Source organism: Alligator mississippiensis, chromosome 4 (genome assembly GCF_030867095.1).
Source record: "Alligator mississippiensis isolate rAllMis1 chromosome 4, rAllMis1, whole genome shotgun sequence".
NCBI classification, from domain to species: domain Eukaryota; kingdom Metazoa; phylum Chordata; order Crocodylia; family Alligatoridae; genus Alligator; species Alligator mississippiensis.
Genome location: NC_081827.1, coordinates 215544895 through 215558298, shown reverse-complemented (window position 1 = coordinate 215558298; position 13404 = coordinate 215544895). Strand labels below are relative to the sequence as shown.

At 43.7% G+C, this 13404-nt stretch overlaps 1 protein-coding gene and 1 long non-coding RNA gene across 9 annotated transcripts in view; both read left to right on the top strand.

Moving 5' to 3' along the window:
- The window catches only part of B3GALT1 (beta-1,3-galactosyltransferase 1), a 403400-nt gene that overhangs the window by 71136 nt on the left and 318860 nt on the right, over positions 1–13404 (top strand). The gene's annotated exons all lie outside the window — the stretch shown is intronic.
- LOC132250400 (uncharacterized) overlaps positions 1–13404 on the top strand; it is a 49897-nt gene that overhangs the window by 2658 nt on the left and 33835 nt on the right. The gene's annotated exons all lie outside the window — the stretch shown is intronic.

The following is a 13404-nucleotide window of genomic DNA, read 5'->3' as shown; positions in this document are numbered from 1 at the left end:
TAGATCTGCCTGCAGAAGTTGCAGGTCTTTCTGCAGGATGAATAGGCCATGAGCTGGAATTTCTCTCCTATCTTCTTCTGCTCTCTCTTCTCTGTTCTGAGGTCAAGACACTTCATTTCAAAGCATGTTGCTGCTTGGTTGAGGCTGTGGCACCACTGGAATTGGTTAACAGCTAGCATCTCCCAACTCTTGATGTCAATATGTTTTTTTGAAGTATGCCTCCAGTGTGTCCTTGTGGCATTTTCACTGGCTGCTGTGATAGCTCAGGCTGTAACTAAGCTGGGAGTAGAGCACTTTTTGGGGAAGTTGAGAGTTTGGCATCTGTACACAATGTCCAGTCCAGTGAAGTTGGTGTTTGAGGATCACCAACTCAATGCTGGTAACACTGGCTTCAGCAAGGATTTACTAAATGTATAGATTTTAATCTTGTTTTACATTAAAATACAAATCAGTCAACTGCCTACAGTTCTCATGTTACTTCTGAATATCAAGAGCTATTTAAGAATTACAAGAGCAGCATTGCAAATTATTCCTTTTTCAGATTTTCATATCTTATGTTGTGAGTATTCTTGCCAGTCTTTGCCCATACCGATATTGTGATTTCTTCACAACTTTATTGCCAGGTCACCATATGGTTCTCTCAGCCTTTTAGCTGAGAAGTAGGTAGGCTACCAGTTTTACATTGTGAAAAATGTACCTGTTACAGCCCAATGCCCCCTATCCAATGCAGAGATATTATGTAGCAATTGAGCAGAAGAGAAGAGTACCACCTACTGAATGCCCAGCATTATTTTCTGAAACATTCTGTCCTTTCTCATTCATTCCAACTTCAGTCATAGGAAATAAATCAGATCAGTTGGTAAGAGGTCACAACTTCTGAACAAGTTGTACGTTGGTAGGGGTGCTCAACATGGATTCATAAAAGTTAAACAAATTTGTCATGTATGATGTAAATTTTGAGTGCATCAGCAGGCTGTGGTACAAGCTACAACAATTAATTGGGCATTTGGGGACCAGATGGTGGGTTATAGATTGATTACTATTTCTCCTTTTTATAAAATAAGGAAGTATTTGGACATGTCATTTGAAGTCAGTTTTCCTGATAAGTGATGGTAGGCTCATATAAGGGAACATTATGGAATGAAAAATCAAAAAGAACGAAAAATCAGTCACAAAAGGACACAAACCCGTCTATTATTTTATAACTTAAACTAACAGATATGTATCGTAGACCAATATCAGACCAGGGGAAATTAATCTTAGCAGTATCTTTGAAGTTCATAACCTCCTTTTCAGAGATAATACTCAATGAACGTATTTAGTTACGGCTCAACATCTCTTTATCCCTTTCCATTTGTGTAGGGACAAGAATCAAGGCCCACAATGCAGCAGAACTTTAGTCTGCTATACTTATGGCTGTCTGGCCCTGCAGAGTTGTGTGTGTAGGGATCTGCCTCTTTACAACATTACAGTCTTTATTTAATCTGTAGATGACAAAAGCATTCAAGATTGCATACCTGTAATTTTCCATTAATGAGAATTCCTGAGATTTTTAACATGACTAGGAAGTTTATAAATATAGCCCCTTTTTTCAGGATCTGTGCCATGAAATACAACTTAAGTGGAAGTCTGTATGTTTTAATAATGTTCGGATTGAATCTTGTAAATGCTTTATTTTACTTATATATAAAAGCCACTATGTTATAAATAACACATCTGTGTTTTACCTATAGCTTTCAGCCTTTGTGATTTAACTATATCTAATATGTTTCTTAGATAATATTTAAAGAAAAAAGTAGGACTGTCAATTAATTGCAGTTAACACACGCAATTAATGCATTAATTGGTTCTTGCTTTAATTTTTTTAACATGTTAACCACACATGTGGTTTTGGAGCCTGTGCCCAGGCTCTGCTCTGCCACCTCCAGGCAGCCCAGTGGGTCAGTGGTGGCAGTGCAAAGGCCTGCAGGGCAGCCCAGGTGTCGTACCCAGGGTCGAGCGGTATAACTTATTTTAAGATAGACAAGCAGATCTTTGAAGCAAGCTTTTGTTTATTTAAGAGAAAAGGAATAAACAGAGTGTACTCACAAAATCCAATACAGCATGGTCAAGCCTTGTTACTTCTTATGCGCAATTTCTACAGACACCCTTAAAGATAATGCCTGGAGCAGATCAGCTAAGCCATTGGTTGTGCACTACCCGCAAAGCTTCTAAATCATCTGTTCCCCCAGCAGTACGCTTCAATGAAAACCCTAAGATCTGCACACCTTGCTCAAATTTTGGCTCAAATTTATTCGCATCTAAGCAGAATTTAGGACTAAATTTGGATTAACCTTTACTGTGATTGGCTAAACGCTAGAAGATTTTGTGGTTAGTGTGGTTTGCAACTAACTTTATTTTGTACTGCATTGTGGTGAGAGACCCTTTTCACCTCTGATCTTTTCAGGTTAGGGTCCTGGAGATAAGTTTGCAGATTGCAACTTACCTCCCAGACACCTTGGCATCGCTGAGCTGCACTTTGTGGTTTGCCAGTACAGGTGTTTCATTGCTTTGACAATGTTGTGAAACCACATGTTTCCGTGTTTTGGTGGCTCAATAGCAACTGTGCAGTCAGAACACTTGGGTTTCTCTTTTGTCAACTTTGTATTTTGTTTCTGTATTGTCAGCAAAACTGTAGATATGGGTATCACACCAGGCACAAACTCTAGATGGCTGCAGCAGGAGTGGGGAGTGCACACATACAGACACAGACGCACAAGAGCAGCTGCAGCCTGCATGCTGCATGTAGAGCAGCACTATGCCAGTAAGTTAGTGGAGAGGGAGGAACAGGGGGGGAGAGGGAAGGGATGGGGGTGCAGATTCGAGGTTCCCATGATGAAGGAGGGAGCGGGGCAGGAGCAGGGACTGGGAAGGGTTGTGGGATGGAGCCACGGGCAGCTTGTCCAGGGACACGGGGCGCAGCTCCCTGCCACTGCGTGCACTCCTGAGGGAGGCATGGGGGCATGTGCCCCCCCCCTTTATATGTGCATGGGGCAGAGGTGGGCTGCCCATTGCAGGCTGGGGCTCTGTGCCCTGCTGCCTTTGCCCTGGGAGCCATGCTGTGACTACACACCCCCTGCCTGCCCAGCAGTGGGAGGCACAACATGGTATTGCGTGACTCCCTGGGCAAAGGCAACAGGGCACAGAGCCCCCGTTCACAGCAAGCAGTCCTGCACAGAAATCAAGGAGAACATGCCCCCCATGTCTCACCTGGGGGTGCACCCAGCAGCAGGGAGCCACCCCACCATGGCCCTGAATGAGCCACCCACAGCTCTGTCCCATGACCCACCCTGGCCCCAGGGCCCCATTCACCCTAGCGCCTGCCCCTGCCCAACTCCCCTTCTCACCGTGGGGGTCTCGACTTGCCTCTCTTCAGCCTTTCCCTCTCCCGTGTGTGTGTGTGCACATGAAATTCCCCACCCCCCCACCCCCACTACAACTATACGAAGCCCTGCATAATTTTGCATAATTTTGAGTTTTTCTGCACATAAGTTTGAGTTTTTAGCCGTGCGATTAAAATCATAATTAGTTGCGACTAATTTTTCTAACTGCGCAACTAATTGTGATCAAAGTTTTTTATCATTTGACAGCTGATCAATTGTTTGAGTAAAGCAAACTGGAGATTTTCTATAGATTATTCTATACTTAGTACAAAGAGTAGACCAGTGCTTTCCAGCTAGAGGCTAATGGCTTAACCTGCAGTCCTCATGCTCCTAGTCTGGGCACCACTGCCCACATCACTCTTGATGCTCCAGTCAGTCTCAGGGCTCCTTCTCACTTCTCCTTATTCAAGTTCTTGCCCCTCTCCTTGAGGATGGAGTGACCTGCAGGACTGAGGGAGGGATAGGCTGGAGGCTGATAGGGGCAAATGTGCCACAGAAAGGGAGGAGGCCTACATGACACAGTGCAGGGGGGATGGGGAGGTTCCGGCCACTCAGAAATTGAACAGCCCTGGACAACAAGTCTCTGTGGATAAGAGGAGAGTGATATACCTTGACTTTAGCAAGGCTTTTGACACTGTCTCCCACCCACAACATTCTCATTAACAAGCTAAGGAAATAAACTAAATAAATGGTTCTCAACATTTTAAAACTCGAGACCATTCTTCATTGGATGTGTGGCACCCCACCATAACCTTTCTCTTAGTGGCACCCAATTGCAAAAACAAATTTACAAATTATTTACAGTGCTTACCTCCTTGCAGAAGCTCTGGGTAGTGGGCATGGGGGCTTGTTCAGGCAAGGACAAGCCTGTGCCTGTGTTTATTAACTTAGCTTATCTGCTTATCTCCTCACATCTTGAGGCACCCTTCAAAGTATCTGTTGGTACCCCTGGGTGCCCTGGCACCCTGTTTCAGAATCACGGGACTAGATGAAACTCCTGTAAGGTGGATACATAACTGGTTGGATCATTGTGGTCAATAAGTAGTCATTAATGACTTGATATCTAATTGGCAGAAGATGTCAAGTTGGGTTCCCCAGGGGTCTGTCCTGGATCTGGTATTATTTAACATCTTCATTAATGCTGTGGATGATAGGCTTGAGTGCACACTTAGCACACATGCATATGACATCAGGTTGGGTGGAGTAAGCAGACACTCTGGATGGTAGGGCTAGGATTCAAAATGACTTGAACAGACTGGAAAGATAGCCCACAATCAACCAGATGAAACTCAGGAAGGACAAGTGCAAAGTCCTGCTCTTGGCATCTAATAATCGCATCCACAACTACAAACTGGGGAATGAATGACTGGCTACGCTGCAGTCTTGCAGAGAAAGACTGGAGTAGAGGGGCCCATAAATTGAATATGAATCAAATGTGCCCATGTCTGTCCTCAAAAGAAGCCAACAGCATACTGTGTTATATTAACAGAAGTGTCTCTGGCAATCAAGAGAAATGATACTTTCATTCTATTTGATACTGGTGAGACTTCACCTGGAGTACTGGGCCCCAAACCTCAAGAAGGATGTGGACAGATTGGAAAGACTCTAGCAGAGAGCAACAAAAATGATTAGAGGCCTAGAACGCATTATTTATGAGGAAAGGCTGAAAGAGCTAGGGTTATGTGGTCTTATTTGGTGCTATTTTGAGAAGAGAAGATTGAGGGGGGATTTGATAACAGTTTTCAAATACCTGAGGGGTGATTATACAGAAGATAGAGATGGGCTTTTCTCTGTGACTGTAGTTGACAGGATTGGGAAAATGGATCGACACTTCAGCAGAGGAAATTTTAGGCTACCTAAAGAAGTTGTAAAATCTCTGCCCCTGGAAATTTTCAAGGGTAGGTTGGACAGATGGGGTAGGCTGGAATGGTTTACTTGGGTTGAGTCTACCTTAAGCAACAGGCTCGACGACATGACTTTATGAGGTTCTTCTAGCCCTACTTTCCTATGTTCCTAGCCAAGGGGTGAGCAAAATACAGCCCACTGAGTGATTCCATATGACCTACAGTCGGTCCCTCGGCCCTACCTGGCCCAGGCACAGGGAGCAACTGGGGCTGTCACACATGCAGCTAGTCCCCCACCCCCAGGCACAGAGGTGCCACCTGGCACAGCCTGCCCTATCCCCAAGTGGCACTCGAGCATGCTAGGAACTGTAGTCTGTGGGGCTGGGTGGCAGGACAGGAGTGGCATAGCACCTGGAGTCAGCATCCCAGCAGACCCTGCTGCCACCATCCAGGAGCAAATGTGTACCCTGTTGCCCCACTGCCTGGGCACCCCAGACTGTCTGCCCTGCAACCACAACTGGGGGTGTTGGATGGAGCAGACAGGAGGAAGAGTGAGCTCTGTGGAGATAGTTCAGGACCCCTGCAGCCAGGGTAGGCTTAGTTAGGGGATGGGATAGGGCTATGCGTGGATGGGGTACGGTGTCTCGGAGTAGGACAGGTGGGTCGGGGCTGAGGCCAGGACCAGGGCTGGGATCACAGGGTGGTGACAGTGCAGAGCCGGGGCCCAGGGCAGAGCTGTCATCCACTCCCTGTACATCCTTGTGATGAGTGCTGGTTCCCTGCCTTGCAGTGTCCTGTGGAACTGGTGCCTGTTGCAGGTGCATGCAGGGAGCAGATTGTAGCTCTATCGAGGTCCCAGCCTTGTGCTGTCACTGCCTCACAATCCCAGCCTTGCCCTCCCATCCCACTCCTGGATGCTGCTCCTTATCCCCCATGAGCCTATCCCATCCTCCCAGCTGAACCTGCCCTGCCTGTGGGTATCCCAGGCTCATCTCCATAGAGACTCTGTCCACTTGTTCTGTTCAGCACCCCCAGCAGCATGTGTGGGGCAGACAGACCCATGGCCAGATAAAATAAATTGGCATCTTGCTCCCCTTTCCCCTACCCTCTGGTCCTTAAGACCTCATCAAAATTCCTTAAATGGCCCTCCAGCCAAAAGAATTTCCCACCCCTGTCACTTTACCAGCTGCAACATCACATTGATAGCTCATATTCATCTTGTGGTTAGTCATGATCCCCAAGTCCCTTTAGGCCATGGTGCTAGCAAGCGTAGCATTGCCATGCCTATAAGCGTGCTACGGGTTTTTTCCCCAAGGTAGAGTATCTTGCATTTTTTGGTGTTGAATATCATCAGGTTTTCATCCACCCATTTTCTGAGCCTGTCGAGGTTGACCTGAATCACCAGCCTATCCTCAGGTGTGGACGCTTTACCCCAAAGTTTGGTGTCATTGGCGAACTTGGGCAGTCTGCTTCTGACACCAATGTCTACATCGTTAATAAAGATGTTAAAGAGTATAGGTCCAAGGATGGAGCCTTGGTCATGGCACACCACAATGATTTATTTCCATCGATTACCATTCCCTGGGTCTGACCTCAGAGCCAATTCCCCAGCCCTCAGATTGTGATGTAGATGAGGGCACAGTTGGCAAATTTTTCCATGAGGAGATCATGGGACACCAGATCAAAGGCTTTTTTAAAGTCAAGATATATGATGTCAAGGTCTTCTCCCTTGTCGAGGTGGTATGTCACCTGGTCATAGAAGGAGATGAGATAGGTGAGGCAAGACCTACCTGCAACAAACCCATGCTGGCTGTCCCTCAGCCTCAAAATATTTAATAAGGTAAAACAGAAAAGAGAAAGCTTAGACTTCAGCATTTAGTAGGACTATTTAGAGTATCTCATAATTTATATCCTCCTTTGGGGCCTAGAAATACACCCACTCCTTACTACTGGAGTGGCCAGCCAAGGTCAACTGATTTCTTACCCCTTCCCATATAAACTCTTCCCCCAGAAGAGGAAGTGTCTAAGCAACAAGGTTCAACTTTGCACCTAGGCTGGTGACCCTTAGCTCGTGACTCTACTGACTCTGATGGATTTCTTAGATACCTGACCCCATGCACCTCCTGACCTCGCTCCCTGCCCAACCCTCTGAATACCCACCCCAGCTCCAGCCTGACTTCCCAAATACCTGACCCAGCTAGCTTCCTGATTCATGCTCTATCTGACCCTCTGGATCCCAGACTCAGTTCCTAGGACAGATCTCCTGTCTTCTGACTTCCTGGCTTTTCCTGATCCTGAAGTGACTTGGCTGCCCATGGTCTGGTATGACAACAAGTTATTCTACAAGCGTGTAAAAGGAAGACCAAAAAATCACAGGTCCCTCGGAATGCAGAAGGCAAGCTAGTGATGAATGATGCAGAGAAGGTGGAAATATTTAGCACCTTTTTAATTTAAGTCTTCACAAATAGGAGTGGCTACCAAATGATGGGCAGCTGGCAGCAAAGTTAGGGAAGAAACAGTGAAACAACAGGTGAGAGATTACTTAGAGAAGCTAGATGTTTTCAAGTCAGCAGGGCCAGATGGGAAACATAGTAGGTACTGAAGGCATTGCCTGAAATAATTTTGGAGCCATTGACTATTTTCTTTGATGACTGGAAAAGGAAAAACATCTTTAAGAAAGGGAAGGAGGAGGATCCAGGGAATTACAGACCAGTCAGTCTGACCTAGATACCTGGAAAGACCATGGAGCAGGTCCTCAAGGAATATATTGAGGAGCACGTAGGAGACAAGGTGATCAGATATAGCCAGCATGGATTCACCAAAAGGTATACCTGACCAACCTTATTTCACACTATGATAAGGTGACAGGCTCTTTGGATGGGGGAGAACACTGGATGCAATACAGCTTGACTTCATCAAAGCTTTTGATACTGTCTCCTCACTATTCTCATTAAAAAACTAAGAAAATAAAGAGTAGATGAAAATACTGTAAAGTAGATACAAAACTGGTTAGATCATCATGCTTAATGAGTAGTCATCAATGGCTAGTTGGGAGGGGATGTCATATGGGCTAGGTACAGACAGTCAAAAAGCCCAAGGGTGAATTGATTCAGTCTTTCCAGATTAGTCTAAACTGCACAGATTAAATTGAAATAAAAGTGAACAGACATTTACCTTTGTTTCAGAAAATTCAGCCATATGCCTGCAGTGGCTCAGGCCAGAAGCCGGGGAGGGGGCGGCTCTCTGGCTTTCTCTTCACATCCTCTTCCTGTTGCCTCTGAGGTCTCTGGGATTTGCAGTCCAGAAATACAGCAACAGGACTCTGTTGGGCTGCTCCTTACTTCTTCCTCCTGCTTCCAGGTGCCTCTGGGATTTTTAGTCCACAATTGCAGCCAACACTAAGTTTGAATGGGGGAAGAGGTGTTTGACCCCCAGCTCCCTAGACTCAGACCTCAACTGGGATTTGCCGGGGGGGGGGCAGTCCCCCCCCCAATAGACTGGGTGGCATTCCCAGCCAGGCTTGCCCTCACCACCCCCTTTTCAGCCAGCCCTCACTGCTACAGCTAGGAAGCAGAGGAGACAGGCCAGCCCCACTCTCTGGAGCAGATAGCACAGCCCAGCCCAGCCCTGGGCTGGAATGCATGCTGGGATGCTGGGGGATTGTGATTTAATTTGAACCAGGAAGGGGTCTGGGACAGAGGTTTCATAAACCTGTTTGACCCAAATTAGTAAAGTCTGATACTACATTCAACCAGGTTCATCTTAAACCAGTTTCAGCCATTTTGAAACTGGTTTATGTGCAATGGAACTTATGTTCTGTTACAGGTTTAAACCAGTTTTTAATTACTTAAACCACTTTGTGTGTAACTTCTGTCCCTAGCCATGAGGTTCCCTAGGGGTCTGTCCTCGGTCCAGGACTGTTCAATATCTTTATTAATGATTTGGACAATGGGATTGTATGTACACTTTGCATGTGACATGAAGTTGAGTAGAGTAGCAGACACTCTGGATGGTAGAGCTAGGACCCAGAATGACTTGAATAGACTGGAAAGGACACATTCAAAGGCAGTGTTCAGGGATGCTTTAGCACAGTGTCTAGCTGGTAAGTCCTTCCAGACATGGCATTCTAATTTCTCTTTGTACATTATTCTTCTCTTTCTATTTTGTTGAACATCATAATACTGTGATGGCCTCAGTTGTAGGCTCCAGAACAGAATATGGACATTTCCTTCCAGCTGTTGTCACTTCTGCCTTCTGTTCAATCTGCCAGTAATATTTTACTACTAGTAACTAAGATGAAGACAATATTTATTTTCTGTCTCTGACTGGCCTATACCTAGGAATATATCTTTTCTTCAGTTAGACAAAATTTGAAGTTGTTATATGATATTCTGCTTGTTATGAACACATGCTGATTTACAGCCATGAAAATCTACACTCAGGCAAAACAGCTAAGGAGTCTGGAGGGCACAAAAATAAATGGTTCCTAATTGTCGTCACTCTGTCTGATTATGATTGGAGAAGATAGCCCTTAAGCCTTCACCATGTAATGGATACAAAAATATCAGCAATTACAATCTTATTTCTCATTGCATGAGCAACGAAATGGAAGAAAACTAAGAGGGAAAGGTTAGTAGTTTTGCCTGAAATTATGATGTAATATTACAAAAACATAAAACAATTATGTTAGTAATACATATACAAATATATAATTAAAAAAAACTGATATTTTTAAACTACCTGATTTTAAAAATTAAACTTCCTTGTATTTCACAACAATGGTGCTATTTAAAATTACTGTTATACGTAGCATCATCTTTTTGAATGGATACATATTACAATATTCAGTGAACATGACCTGACTGCCTGAACATTCAAACATGTTTTATCATATGCAAATAAGATAAAACTGAGATGATCCTTGGGGTATCATTACCAATATGGCTGTGTTATAATATTGCCTACTTAAGCAGATTTAAATAAAAAGAGCTAAGCAGGTGGGAAAAGATCAAGGTGAGGGAAAATCATGGAAAAGACTGCTAAAGTCTCCCAGAAGATATGGAAGTGGGATTTTACTGTTTTCTGTGCTGAGGAACAGAAAAGTCAAAAAAGTACAGATGCCTAGAGACCTGGCTGTTATTGGAACCTAAAATTATATTAACAGTAATTCAAGATCAACACACTGGCAATCTAATATAGTAGATGAAGATGCACAGATGCTTGGAAATAAACTGATCACTGGAATACCACCTGTTTGAAGGCCAAAAGGAAGCTACGATTAAAATGGTATAGTCTGAGAAGTTTTCTGCTTATTTGATACTTGCTAGACAATTTGTATATGGAGAAAAATCTGGTTTTGTAATTTATAAACTTAAAATGCATAATGTTGATATGTTCATAGCTTTATGGTAATGAAATGAATGTAGAGAAATGTTTACGTTTTTGGTTCTGTTGTGAAATGTATGATGTAACTATCATTCCAGATCAAACTTCTGGACCTCGTATTCATTTCTTGTTGCTGTTCATTAAATTGTATTTGCTGTAATGGTGGCCATTTGCAAACAGTCTGTTTCTACTGGGAGAATCACCACTCTTACAGTAGAAACCACCAATGTACACATGCATTCATTGTGCTTCTTCTAGACCCAAAATAGTGAGAGAAAAATACCCTGACTCCAATCAGTTGAAAATTGCTCCTGTGTGAGTTTATCTCAGGAGAATAAATGCATGTACACTTTTCCCTGGCTTAACTCCTCTTACGGGCCATATCTTCAAAAGACAAGAGTCCTCCCCCTGCCAGTCTGGAGAAGGTATATCTAGAGGGCAGCTGCTCATGCCCCTTCTCTAGACTGGGGAGGAAGGGAAGGAGCAGCTGCCTACTGCTCCATGCTGGCTCCTCACACATCAGGTCTCTCGCAGTGTGAAGCAGGAAGAGGGCTTTGCCCTTCTGCTTCAGTCCCCCTGGGAATGGGAGGATTAGAGCAGCCCATGGTTTCCCTAGATTATGACCATCCCAGTATCAGGAAGGTGCAAAGAGAAAAGAAGAGGGGGCAGTTGCTATCCAAATGCTTGAACAGTGTTATTTGGATTCCATCCTTCATTATTCAAACATTCTTATAGTAATGGTATTTCTCATGGAAAAAGCAACAATATAAATTATGTTAGATTAAAAGAAACAGCCTCTGTTATGTCATTTAAAAGAATTATGAACAGTATATTTCGCTACATGTGAAAAAGTGATTTTCCCAACTATCTATAATTCTGTAGCGTTTCCGGAACACTGCCAATTTTTGAGTATCAGAATTATTTCCTCGGGCAAATTAGCAGGGAAGTGAAAAAATTACTTGCAGTTGGATGTCTTTGGTTGGCACTGAATGGTATAATTTTATTTGCCATGAATTATATCCCTGCATCTAGTAACCTGCACTACTAAAGTGATAAAATAGTTGGAAGTCAAAGTAAAATAAAAGGTTTTCCAAGCAGTGTAGCACCCTTTCAGAATTATCTGTAATAGAGAGTATTGGGATGACCAGCAACTGTGAATAACTTACTGTATATTAAGAATTCTAAACCTAGGTGTCATAGTCCCCAGTACAGTCACACTTGTGTGTCCTGGCATTTTGATCACCCTACATTTCTCATATTGCTAGATGGAATTCTGGGTAGGACAGGAGAGGCAGGGTGCTATTATGGCAAACTGGGACATGACAAATGTAAAGCTGCATATAATTTGAGCTGTACATGACAAATGTAAAGCTGGATATATCCAGCATAGACAAATGTCTATGCTGGATATAATTTGAGCTTTTTAAAGAGCTGGCTTAGTTTATCTTGAGAAATTGCAAGTTAAACAGACTATCCTCTAACCCAGTGATCCCCAAAGTGTGTGTTGTGGCACACTAGTGTGCTGCAAGAGCAACTAAAGAGTGCTGTGAGCTGCTGTTAGGTAAAATGTTCACTCCCCTCCTCTGGCACCCTCTGCTTGCCCCACCTACTCCAGTGGTACCGTAGCTACTGCTCTAGAAACTGCTGCTGCTTCTTTCCCCAGCCCTTTCCACCCCTTGAGGCAACCTTATGCTGGCCCCCCATCAAACTTGCAGCGGCACGCTCTGCTGCAAGCAGGCAGATGCACAAGATGCATCTGTACTTTGCAGCCCAACTCATCTTCGCCAGTCATCTGATACTCACAGTGCCTGCAGGAGGGGCCTCAGCAGCAGGAGCTGCCCTCACACTGCAAGGGATGGACACTTTATTAGAACAGTATTTAGTTTTTCAAGTTCCTTCTGTAATATCCAAGTGATAAAATAACTGGGGAGAAAGTAATGTATGTAACACTTTGACTCAGTTCCACATTTTCTTTTGAAGTATAGGAGGTATACATTATGCAAGAGCGGAAGATGAGAAGAAAAAGTAAGCTTAACTCTTTCACTCTTAGATCCTCTTGTTTGCACTGATTGGCTGCAGTTTTCTTCAGCAAGCCTCACACCTGTATGCTAAATCCCAGCCTTCACTCTACTTCTACAACAGGCTGCCTAGGTCCAACTCTCCAAAACACATTGAGGCAAGAAAAACATCTCCTGTGAAAAGCCGGTGGAAAAAAAAATGAGCACCAACAGGAAACAAAAAGAAATACTTGAAACTCAAGAAGTGAAATTCTGGCTCTAGTAGAGAATAAATATGCAGCATGGATTACAAATAGAAAAGATATTTGAATATTTTTTCATCAGAATTCATTACTCCTCTTCAGTGGATAATGTTGGTGGATATGGATTGGAGGGGTAAGGTTGATGGAGATAATAGGCAAAAAACCCAAAGCAAACCAAACAATAAAAATGCCCCAGCACACCATGGCCAAACAGCTGAAGAACAAAGGAAAAGAAGAAAAAAAAAGCAACCTAAATGACTTTTTGCCATAAAAAATTAAATCAGATTACCCACTTAAATTAGATTTTACAAAAGTACTCTTCTATACTTATCCATTAGTCTAAATAGAACATGTTGCAGTTAAATGCAACTGATTATTACAATTCCTTACATTAGCCATCTTGGTGATACACTAGAAATTAATTCACTATCACAGAGCTGTGTTGGTTCTGCATTACAAACAGGACTGAAAAGCAGTAAAAACAAAAAACTTT